Source organism: Saimiri boliviensis, chromosome 13 (assembly GCF_048565385.1).
Source record: "Saimiri boliviensis isolate mSaiBol1 chromosome 13, mSaiBol1.pri, whole genome shotgun sequence".
Taxonomy (NCBI): Eukaryota; Metazoa; Chordata; class Mammalia; order Primates; family Cebidae; genus Saimiri; species Saimiri boliviensis.
Window position 1 is genome coordinate 29,485,663 of NC_133461.1, and position 12,852 is coordinate 29,498,514.

At 40.1% G+C, this 12,852-nt stretch overlaps 1 pseudogene; it reads left to right on the forward strand.

Annotated features, from left to right (window-relative positions):
* The first annotated feature begins 1,920 nt into the window (after positions 1–1,920).
* Positions 1,921–11,402, forward strand: LOC141580780 (cytochrome c oxidase subunit NDUFA4 pseudogene; annotated as a pseudogene).
* The last annotated feature ends 1,450 nt before the right edge of the window (positions 11,403–12,852 follow it).

Genomic DNA, 12,852 nt, shown 5'->3' on the forward strand with positions numbered 1-12,852 from the left:
ATTTGCTTAGAAATTTTTACACACAGTAAACATATGTAATGATGCAACACAGGATCATCATGTGTTCAGATGGAAATTAACATCTGATTTTACCCAAGGTCTGAAGCTGTTACTGCAGTGTGTCATTTTAATCAACAAAGAGTTCTGCCACAATATTTCATTTTAAATAGCATCTTCCCTAACAAGAGTTCAAGGCACTTTGCAGAAAAGCTTCAGAATTCTAACTCTAGTTCCCACAGTCCCCCATTGAGGGTGGTGTCAGACAATCTATGAACAACCACCTTGCAACAGGACTGCCACCATTCAACAGTGCAGACAACACAGCTCAAGGACAAAGACAGAGAAAGGGAAGAAGAGAAGGTCCCTGAAGGTGAGGCACAGAAAGTACACTGCACACACAGTCCTCGCTGGAAAGAAATCACAGGGGCTGGGAAGTAGACCGTGGAAAGAGGAATGGACACAGGGCCAGCATCAGAACACTCAGCAACTTCCTAAGAGCTTGCTAAGGTACATCCAAGAGAAATATTTAGTCGGGGAAACTTAAATGGTGAATAAATTTCTTAATATATCATACTTTAAGCAACATTTCATCCTTCAGATTCTGAGGAGCCAGGGTTTTGCACTGGGTGGTACAGCTCTCTGCATAACTGAGTTACCCTGTGCGTTTTTAGAGAGACATAAATTAGAGTTTCGGCACTCGCTGTACTTCATAGGCTTGAGTTTGCAAGGTCCGCCCTTTGGATCTCTTAATTCTCTCCTAGGCACTATGCCTGCAGTATCAGTAGTTGCCACCTGATTTTAGGGACTGATCCGTGGGCCTTCTGACTCCAGATTCACAACTGTTCCAGTGTCCTGCATCACCTCCTGGAGTCAAAGAGGTCAGAGTCTCTATTCAGTGATGAAGAGCCAAGCTAGCTTTGCATGTGAAGAACTGAGGAGTAGATTATAGCTCATGATCCACGGTAAATAATGCATATTTATTTTGCAGAATTCTATTAAAACATAAAATTTAATCTCCTTAGGGTATCACTATCAGGGTTCCCACCCAAAGCAAGGGAGATTCACCAGCAGCCCCTTGCCCCAAAAGATACCATACTCTGACCCCCTAATCTGACTTCACAAGCTATCTAAATGCCAGCTACTCAGACACAGCCTCTGGCCTTAGCAAAATCCCTGGAGGAAAAGCAACCCCATAGAGCTGAGCAAGTAATACTTCACTATCTTGTTGGCTCTGGGATCCTTCAAGCAAATTTTTAAAATATTTTGACCAGATTTCCAAGCTGTCCTTGGCTGGAGGGTTGATCCCCCATTACTATCATTAGACCATCCCTCATGGGTTCTGCAGTTCAACTTCTAAACCACCTCAGTACCTGAATGTGGTCCGAGATGAAACTAGATTACTAATGCCTTCAGGTGCCCAGCTGAAGCAAATGCAAATTCTGTGGAGAAAGTGAACATAACCCAAGGCCTCAAATTACTTCTGCAGCGTTGACATCAGAAATACCCAGAGAAGGCCAGACAACATTCATTACTTACATTAAAACCATTAGGGAAAAACAGGCAACAGAAGTACCCAAAAGGACTCCAGATACAGAATTTAAAACAGTTTTGCTTACTGTGTTCAAAAAGAAATAAGACGCATGGTCAAGAATTTCAGCAGAAAAATAGAAAGATAAAAACCCATTGGAAATTCTATGCAGTACTGTAATGAGAAGAATCATTTGGTGAACAGGTTTAAGAGCCGATTAGAAATAACTGAAGAGAATAACATGAAAAATCGGGGGTGGGGTGGGAGCAGGAATTATATAGTAAAAAAAACAAAAAACAAAAAACAGCACATAGAGAATAGAGGGTAAGAGACTTAAAGGGTACAGTGAACATGACCTAAGTGGTGTTGGCATCTTAAGACAGTAGAAGAAAGTGATACTTAAATAAATGGCTGAGAACTTTTCCAAAACTCATGAAAGATACCACACCAAAAACTCAAGAATCCCTCCCACAGATTCCAAGTGGGATAAATAAAAATAATCCACACCTAGAAACATCATAGTAAAACTGTTGAAGACCAAAGAAAAACAGTATTTTAGACCTGCTGGGGTAGGAGGAAGGAATATAACCATCAAAGGAACAATAATATTAGACTGACAATTCCTTCTCACCAGAAACAGTGGAAGACAGTGAAATACTGCCTTCTATGGCTCTGAAAGAAAATGACCGCCAACCTAAAAATTTCTAATCAGGGAAAATATCCTGCAAAAATGAAGAGCATATGAAGACATTTTTAGAGAAACAGAAGAATTAATCAGCACACCTAACCTAAAGGAAAATTTAAAAGGTATTTTACAGACAGAAGGAAAATAATCCCAAATATAAGAACAAAGCCTTAGGAAAGATTGAAGAACAATGAAAATGACAAATATTAACTACATAAAACAATAATTACATCTTACAGAGTTTTAAATATATAAAGAAATAAAATGCATGAAAATAAAGGGATTTAAGTGAGAAGGGCCTAAATGGAATTTTAATTGTTCTAAGACACTTGGCATTATCTAAAAAGTAAAAATTCATTTAGTATTAGTTTTTGATAAGTCATGTATGCAGGATAATATTTGAGATATCAATAAAAGTACAGTTTTCCACATAATAACAAAATTTTAATAATTTAGTGGACAGACTTTAGAGTTGCAAAAGAGTCCAAGGAAGAAGAAAAAGTAGAACAAGTGGAACAAATAGAAAGCAAGATATCTGTGATAAATCCATTATTACACTAAATGTAAATGGACTAATGCTCAGATGTTGACAAATACTGTCAGCCTTGTTTTAAAAACAACCACATACTATTTACAAGAGACTTTTAAAACATTAATTTCTAAATTTTGAAAGAAAAAGATGGAGAAATACATACCCAGCAAACAGTAACCATGAGGAAACTGGTGTAGATATATTTAAGTAAACTTAAGGCAATTTTTTAAGAAACAGAAGGGTCAATTCAGTTACTAGAAAGATAATCTAAACTTATATGCACTTAAAATATAACCTCAAAATATGTAAAAGACAGTTTGATAGGAAATGTAGGCAAATATGCAACCAGAGTGATATTTTAATATGCCTATTTTGTTAATTGGTAGAAAAAACTAGCATACAAAAATCAAGTTATAAAAGATTTAGCAATGAAATGAGCAACCCAAATGGATGTATATAGAACACCAAACTCAATAACACACTTTTCAGACACAAATGGCACACACTCTAAAATACTGAGCTATAAAAATTTCAACAGTCTAGATGCAGTGGCTCACATCTGTAATACCAGCACTTTGAGAGGCCAAGGCAGGAGGATCACTTGAACCCAGGAGTCTGAGACCAGCTTAGGCAACATAGTGAGACCCCATATCTACAAAAAATCCAAAAATTAGCTGGGCATGGTGGCATGTGCCTGTAGCCCCAGCTACTTGAGAGGCTGAGGCAGGAGAATCACTTGTGCCCAGGAGGTTGAGGCCGCAGTCAGCTATAATCACACTACTGCACTCTAGCCTGGGTGACAGAGCAAGACCCTGTCTCTGAAAAAAAAAAAACATCTCAACAAACGAAAATACTTCAAATGAAACATCTCTGACCATAAAGGAATCAAGACAAATTATTTACGAAAAGATAATTTTATAATCCTCATATTTTTGGAAATTAACGGTTTCCACATAACCCATCTGTCAAAGAAATCAAAATGGAAATTTGAAATATTTTAAACTGATCATGAAAATACTACATATCAAAACTAATGGAGAAAAAAATTGTGGGATGCAACTAAAACGATGCTTAGGAAGATGTCTTTTAAAATTAGAGGGTACATGTTCAGGTTTGTTATGAGAGTATATTGTGTGATGCTGAGCTATGGGCTTCTAATGATTCTGTCACCCCAGTAGTGAACATAACCAATAGAAAGTTTTTCAGCACGTGCTTCCCTCTCTCCTTCCCTTCCTCCCTCCTTTTGGAGTCCCTACATGTCTATTGTTGTTCCCAAAATATTTGTATATATCTTTAAATGCTTATGTTGGAAGAAAGGTTAAAAATCAATTAAGCAACTACCTCAAAAATTTTAAAAACAGCAAATGAAACCCCAAAATAAGCTAAAACGACAGATATAGAACACAAATATACAATAAAGGGAATCAAAGTCAAAAGCTGGTTATTTAAAAGGATTAAGAAGATTCATTGGCTGGGCGAGGTGGCTCACACCTATAATCCCAGCACTTTGGGAGGCCAAGGCAAGTGGATCACCTGAGGTCAGGAGTTTGAGACCAGCCTGACTAACATGGTGAAACCTCATCTCTACTAAAAATACAAAAATTAGCTGGGCGTGGTGGTGGGCACCTGTAGTCCCAGCTACTCAGGAGGCTGAGGCAGGAGAATTGCTTGAACTTGGGAGGTGGAGATTTCAGTGAGCCAAGATTGCATCACTGCACTCCAGCCTGGGCGACAGAGCGAGACTCCATCTCAAAATAAATAAATAAAAGAATTCATAACCCCTTAAAATACTGATCAAAGAAGAAAGGATAAAAGGCAGGAGAGAGGAATAACCAGTATCAGAAAGGAAAACAGGCAGGTTACTTCAGATTATTCAGACATTTAAAATATTTAAGAGCCAGCCTGGCCAACATGGTGAAACCCTCCTGTCTACACACACACAAAAATTAGCTGAGCCTGATGGTATGTGCCTATAGTCCCAGCTACTGGAGAGAGTAAGGTAGGAGGATTACCTGGGCCCAGGAGGTAGAAGCTGCAGTGAGTTGTGGTCATGTCACCACATTACAGCCTGGGCAACAGAATGAGAGACCATGTCTAAAAAAAAATTTTTTTAAATATATATATGTATATATACACACGTATATTTTATAGACTGTAATGAATACCAATAAATTTTAAATCTAGGTGAAATCTTTATTGCAGTGATAGGTGTATACATATATCAAATTGTACACTTTATTACGTATGTGCAGTTTTTATATATTAAGTATGCCTCATTAAAGTTGTTTTTAGATTTTGCATAAAATGAACAAATTCTTTTTAAAAAATAATAAAGCTCTCCAAAACTGACATGAAAAGATCCTGAACATTGGAATCGTCTTATATCTAGTGCATAAACTGAGTCCATAATTACAACCTGCCACAGGAAATTTACAGACCAAAATGGCTTCAGTAGTGAATTTAACCAAACACTTAAGAGCAAAATAATGCCAATTTTAGACAGACTCTCCCAGAGAATACAAAACCTTCTATTTGTTTTATGAAACCAGCTTAACCTTACATAAAAAAAATCTGCCAAGAACAATACAAGAATTACAGGCTAGTCCTCATGGTATAGATGCAAAAAGTCTGAACAAAATGTTAGCAGATAGAAGCAAGCAATCTACAATAACAACGTGTAAAAATACATCGTGATCAAATTTGATTTGTCATTCACAAATCAATCAGAGTTATTCACACAAACAATACAGAAGGAAAAGTAATGCAGGCGAAAAATGTGATAAAATTCAAGTCTTGGGTGATCGAAATGTTTAGCACACTAGGAACAAAGGAAGCTATCTTAATCTTATAAACATTATTTAAATGCTACAGCAAACACTTAAAATATTAAAATCTTTCATTCTGAGATCAGAAGCAAAAAAAAAAAAAATGTCTATCATCACTTCTATTCAAGATGTCACTAGGTAATGCTACATGTGCCTAAGTATTTAGCGGGGAGTGTACTGGTTCCTTAAATTACTTCGAAATGCATCATGAAAAGGGGGAAAAAGGATGGCTTGATGGATAGATATGTGATAAAAACAGATACAGTAAACTTGGTAAAATCTAGAATGGTAGAATCTAGATGGTGGCTATAACAAATATACACTGTATAATATTCAATTTTGCTATACATTGAGGAAACTATCACCTGAATTCCTAGCCTAATACAAGATTTTCTTTATAATTAATTGGGTAGAGTCAGAAGAAAATAAACTATCATCATTTCCCAATAAATGGTGTTGGCACAGTGAAGGGAAAATGAATCTTGACCCCTACTTCACGCTCTCTGCAAAATCAATTCCCAGGGGGCTATAGAGCTAAATGTGAAAGGTTAAACTATAGTATTCTAGAATAAAGCATAGGAGACTATCTTCTCGTCCTTTAGATAGACAACAAAAAAAATGCTAACCATAAAGAAAAGGTCAGATAAATCAGATTAGAGTCAAATTAGGAACTTCTGTTTAACAAGAGACATCAATAAGAGAGTGAAAAGGTAAGCTGCAGAGTGAAAGCAGATCTTTGTAATGTACAGAACCACAAAGGGATCAGATAAAGACTATACTAAGAATTCAATAAGGAAAAATAAAATTGGCACAAGACAAGCATTTCTGAAAAATTTTCAGTTCACCAAAAGGACTGAAATGACATGGAAAAGGACTGAAATCAAGGAAAAATGCAAATTGAACCCACAATGAGATACCCGATACCCATTGCGCAGTCACCAGAATGGCTAAATTAAAACGGTCAACAATGAGATACTACTTAGCCCAGCGCCTAGTGGCTAGGCTGCTTCTCTCCTTTCCAGTCGGAGGCCTCTGCTGCAAACATGCTCCAGATCACTGGTCAGACCAAGAAGCGCCCGTACTTGATCCCCCTTTTTGTATTTATTGGAGCTGGAGGTATTGGAGCAGCACTATATCTCTTGCATCTGGCATTGTTCAATCCAGATGTTAGTTGGGAAAGAAAGCATAATCCAAAGCCCTAGAACAAACCGGGTGCCGATGATCAAACAAGTTCTATCAAGTGAATGTGGATTACAGCAAACTGAAGAAAGAAGGTCCAGATTTCTTTCTTTTTTTTTTTTTAGACAGAGTTTCGCTCTTGTTACCCAGGCTGGAGTGCAATGGCATAATCTCGGCTCACCGCAACCTCCGCCTCCTGGGTTCAGGCAATTCTCCTGCCTCAGCCTCCTGAGTAGCTGGGATTACAGGCACGCGCCACCATGCCCAGCTAATTTTTTGTATTTTTAGTAGAGACGGGGTTTCACCATGTTGACCAGCATGGTCTCAATCTCTTGACCTTGTGATCCTCCCGCCTCGGCCTCCAAAAGTGCTAGGATTACAGGCTTGAGCCACCGCGCCCGGCCGAAGGTCCAGATTTCTAAATGAAATGTTTTACTATAAAGCTGCTTTAGAATGAAGGTCTTCTCGAAGCCATCACACGGTTTTCCACTTAACCAGGAAATATTTCTCCTCTAAATGCATGAAATTGTGTTGGTGTAATCCACTGGCGATTACACTGATTAATAACCAAAACTGGGGAAAAAAAAAAAAAAAAAAAAAAAAAAAGGTCAACAACATCAAGTGTTGGTGAGGATGTGGAACAACAGGAAATCTCAAAACCTATATGTAGGCCATGTAGGAATATAAGTTGATAGCACTTTGAAAAACTGTTTAGTAATATCTACAAAAGTTGAAGATGCCCATGCCCTAAGACCTAGCAACAGGTTAAATCAAGACTGTTGATAGTGCAATTATTCCTAATACCTCAAAACTAGAAACACCAAGAATATCAACAGTAGAACGTGTAAATAAATGGCAATATATCTATGCAATGTAATACTACACAGCAGTGAAAAATAACCAGCTACATTCAGTTATGCAGATGAAACGCAAATATTACAGCATCCAAGAATGATAAAAAATAATATATACTGTATGAGCTCATTCACATAGAGAAAACAAGGCCAAAATAAACCTAGTTTTGGAATGTACACTTAAGTAGTAAAACTTTGATGAAGGACAAGGGCAGGCCTAGCCTGAAAACCAGAATCCGGGTTACTTTTGGGAAAACAGAGGCAACCATGATTGGGAGGGGCACAGGAGGAACGAGAAGCTGGCAGCGCTAGAAGTGTTTCTTTCACTGGCAATAAATCAGTGAACTGTTCATTTTCATCTTGTGTATTTTCTGTATGTTTATTAGATCTTACAATTAAAACTTAAAGCTAATCTAAAGTTAATTTGCATTTTAAACAAGACTGATAGGAATTTACCTCAGAATAAGTTGGTCATCTCTCGTGTTTCCTCACCCGCTAAATTCTAGGTGGGTCTTGCTAGAGGAACAATATTGCAACTAGTCCTAAAACTCTGAATGAGACAGAAGATTTGGCTTCTGGAAGGTTGAGTTGATTGTTTTTCTTAAGTTCTCAAGCTTTCTTCTTGGATATTTGATTACTGTTACATGAATTTCTACTGACTGATGCGTGGAACCCAATGAAATGGCCGTTCATTCAAATGAATGCCAAAATCGCCTCTCCCCACAGAAAGACCGTAGGCGTCAGTAAGCCCTGGCGGGCCCGTCTCTACTCCCAGCCCCTTTCCCCCGCCCAGTGCTGTCAGCCCGGCACCTGAGCCTAAGCAAGTGACCCTCTGCACCCAGCCAGGAACACTGCCTGCCATGAGAAAGGCTCCTCCCACTAAGCATGGGAATTCCTGGTCTGTGTTCTTACCATTTCCAGAGGCAGAGGAGGGGCCTCCAACCCAAGGCAGGGAATTTCTCCACACGCGTGGCAGCTGCTGTCTGGGCTCTGGGCCCCCAACTCTGAGCCAAGGCCATGGAGAGATGCTTAAACGTAAAGCCTTCGTGGCCACCCTGGGCTTTGGGGAAGCAGCTCCACTCCTCACCCCACCCTGGCACTCGCTGGCTGCATGGCCCTGGGCAAGTTCCCCATACTTCCTGACATCACTGTCTTCCTTATGAAGCAGGACACTTACATGAGACACCGGGTAAGGAGCTGACATCCTCATGACATTACAGTTCCCGTCTGTTTTCTCACTTGCCTGTTCTCATCTCAGCCCCAGCCCCACCTGTGATAGAGGAAAGACAGAAAAAGAGGCTGAGAAGTCACGCCGTACCCAGAACACATCTCACCACTCTCCCACACCACACCACTGTCTCGTGGTCCTCATTTTTATGGAACATTGAGGAGCCCTTTGCACCTGGCTCCCACTGTGTGTCTGGAGACATGGATTGCTTCCTTGAAAACGTTGCTATTGCAGTTGAGAGAGTGGGTTCGCTGTCCCTGAAGGGAGCCCAGGAAGAGCTTGTCAGAGAAGAGACCTACCTGCTGGCCTCCACGGTCCTTCACTGCCCTGGGGGAGACAAGGCCGATTAGCGCGTGAGCCGGGGCCATAATTCGGCCAAACCGTTATGGTGGCATTGGGTGTGGACACCCATCTGTGGTCACCTTCATGGCTTCAGAGCCTGGGTTCCAGCTCCATGTGCCCGCTGTGAGAGCTCAGGCTGACACAGTCTCTTCGGAGCTCAGTTTCTACATCCTCCTATACCAAGATGTGGCAGAACAAGGTTAGAGTCACCAAAAACAGGCCATTTGTTTCTTTGGGCAGGGTTACCAGAGGGTTCGGGCACCCGCCAGTGGAGGTGTGGCGACCCAAACAACAGTTCTCAAAATGGGATCCAGAGACCTGGGGTTCCCTAAGGCGCTGTCATCATCATCATCGTCAGTTATTTGCCTTCTCTCTTTCATTCTTTCATGAGTGTTTGGTGAAGTTTTCCAGAAGCTGCATGTTTGTGGTATTGCAACAGATTAAATGTGGAAACTGATACAAGAGCCTGGCTGTCTTCTATCAAGGCAAACACCAGAGATTTGCAAAAATGCAAACCGATGCCACTCTTCCCACAAACCTTTTTCTTTTGAAGCATAGTCTTCTTCAAAAAGTTCTTTATGTTAGCATGTCATGGGTTTAGTATTGTTATTCTCTAGTGAATTAACATTTTAAAATTTGTTTAATTTTTAATAAATATGGGCAGATACAACCCACAGAAACAAAGCTTTTAGGAGTCCTCGTGGTTTTTAAGAATGCAAAGTAGTGCCAATCCCAGAGACTTTGAGAACCACCGATCCGAGGGATAGTTTCTAGAGGGATGGTCCTGGTCTCTGCTTCTCAGCCCGGCCTGTTCAATGGTTTTATCGGTGTGTGGAGGAAGATATAGAATGTTCTCCACATCTGTGAGCGACAAGATGACTGCGTTGCTCAATACACCACATGATGGAGAGGATCCAGAGAGAGGAACGGGCTGAGTCCGAGAGACGAACTGTAGCAGGATCCACTGTGGAGTTCAGCCTTTGCGCCTGGCAGTTTGCGCTTAGGGGAATGAGTGTCACCCAGTGGCTTCACTCAGGCCAGTAGTTAGGAGTTCCAGTTGTGTGTAGTGGCTGCCGAAAATGATGATGTGATTATTCCTCATTAGTAGACATAACAAGTACCCAGGACAGGGTGGTCACCATGCTGGTGACAAATTCAGCTTCTGTCTAGCTATAAACACCTCTATCTTGCCTTCATTTTTGAAGATGTTTTCCAAATTCTAGGTTGGAGTCTTGCTCTTCACAAGCTCAGCTTAACCAGTGACTTGAGTTATTGAGGAGAGAGATCCAGGAGGGCTGATCACCAGCAGCTCAGGACTGTAGCTCCCAGTGAAAGCACAGAGAACGAGAGGATGCCACACTTTCAGATGAATTTTTGTTGCTCACGCACCAGGAGATTCCCAGTGGAGGAGCCCCACGGGTCACCAGCGCGACTCTTGTGGCCGGCACAGCAGTTCTTGGTGCAGAGTAAAAGGGACTGGGTCCCCTTTTGGTCGACATTTGGAGCTCTGGGAAGGCAGAGTCGCCCATTCAGCTGATTGAAAAAGGGACTCAAGAAGGAAGCCAGACCAGAGATTCCTGGGCAGAAAAGCACCACGAATCTTCATGCCGCTGTTTTGGCCTGTGCAGTGGGTTGCTCAGATTCCGGTGCTGGGAATCAACAAGTTGGACATCCACTCGGAGACCTAATTTGAAAGTCGGTAATTACAAAGACAACAGGTGGATAAATTTACAATGATGGAAGAAACCAGCATAAAAAGGCTGAGAATACCCAAAATCAGAATGCCTCTCCCCCTACAGGGGATCACAGTTCCTCATCAACAAGGGAACAAGGCCTGATGGAGAACGAGTGTGTTCCATTAACAGATTTAGGCTTCAGAAGGTGGATAAGAAACTTCTGTGAGTGATCGCGCCATTGCACTCCAGCCTGGGTAATGAGAGCGAAACTCCGTCTCAAAAAAAAAAAAAAAAAAAGAAAGAAACTTCTGTGAGTTAAAAGAACATGTTCTAGCCCAATGTAAAGAAACTAAGAACATTGAAAAAAGGTTTGAAGAAATCCTAACGAGAATAGACAATTTAGAGAGGAATATAAGTGAATTAATGGAACTGAAGAATATAACACCAGAACTCTGCGAAGTATGCACAGGTTTTAACACTCGAATTGATCGAGCAGAAGAAAGGATATCAGAGGTCGAAGGCCAACTTAATGAAATGAAACGAGAAGACAAGATTACAGAAGAAAGAGTAAAAAGGAATGAGCAAAGTCTCCAAGAAATATGGGACTATGTGAAAAGACCTAATCTACATTTGATAGGTGTACCTGAATGTCATGAAGAGAATGAATCCAAGCTGGAAAATATTCTTCAGGATATTATTCAGGAAAACTTTCCTAACCTAGTAAGGCAGGAAAATACTCAACTTCAGATAATACAGAGAACACCACAAAGATACTCCTTAAGTAGAGCAACTCCAAGACACATAATCGCTAGATTCACCAGGGTTGAAATAAAGGAGAAAATTCTAAGGGCAGCTAGAGAGAAAGGTCAGGTTACCCATAAAGGGAAGCCGATAAGACACAGTAGATCTCTCAGCTGAAACCCTACAAACTAGAAGAGAGTGGGGGTCAATATTCAATATCCTCAAAGAAAAAAATTTTTAACCCAGAATCTCATATCCAGCCAAATTAGGCTTCATAAATGAAGGAAAAGTAAAATTTTTCATGAACAAGCAAACACTCAGAGATTTCATCACCACCAGGCCTGCTTTACAAGAGCTTCCGAAAGACGCACTATACACAGAAAGGAACAACCAGTATCAGTCATCCCAAAAACTTACCAAAAGGTAAAGAGTATCTCCATAATGAAGAATCTATATCAACTAATGGGCAAAATAGCCAGCTAGCATTAAACGACAATATTAAACTCACAAATATCAATATTAATCCTAAATTTAAACAGATTAAATGCCCCAATCAAAGACACAGACAGGCAAATTGAATAAAAAGTCAAAACCCATTGGTTCGCTGTATCCAGATCCATCTCATAAGCAAGGACACACAAAGACTCAAAACAAGGGGTTGGTGGAAGACTTACCAATCAAATGGAGAGGAAAAAACAAAAACAAAAACAGGAGTTGGAACTTTCCTCTCTGACAAAATAGACTTTAATAGTAACAAAGCCTAAAAGAAACAAAGAAGGACATTATGTAATGGTAAAAGGATCAATGCAACAACAGGAGTCAATATGTATGCACCCGATATAGGAGCACCCAGATACATTAGACAAGTTCTTAATGACTTGTAGAGAGACTTGGACTCCCGCACAATAATAGCGGGGGACTGTGACATCACATTGTTAATATTCGATGGATCGACGAGATAGAAAATTAACAGGGACATCTATGATTTGAACTCAGACCTGGAACAAGTAAACTCAGTGAATATTTATAGAATTCTCCACCCCAGGTCCACAGAACATACATTTTTCTCAGTATCATATTACACCTATTTTGAAAGTGACCACATAATTGGAAGTAAATCACTCTTCAGCATTTGCATAGCATTTCACAGACTTAAATGAAATATTGGTTGGCTGTTTGTTATTTTCTTCCCTTATTTCTTCCTGTTTCCGCTGTTAAGCACAATTATCGGCATAAAAAAGGTTTTTAATACCTATTTTTAG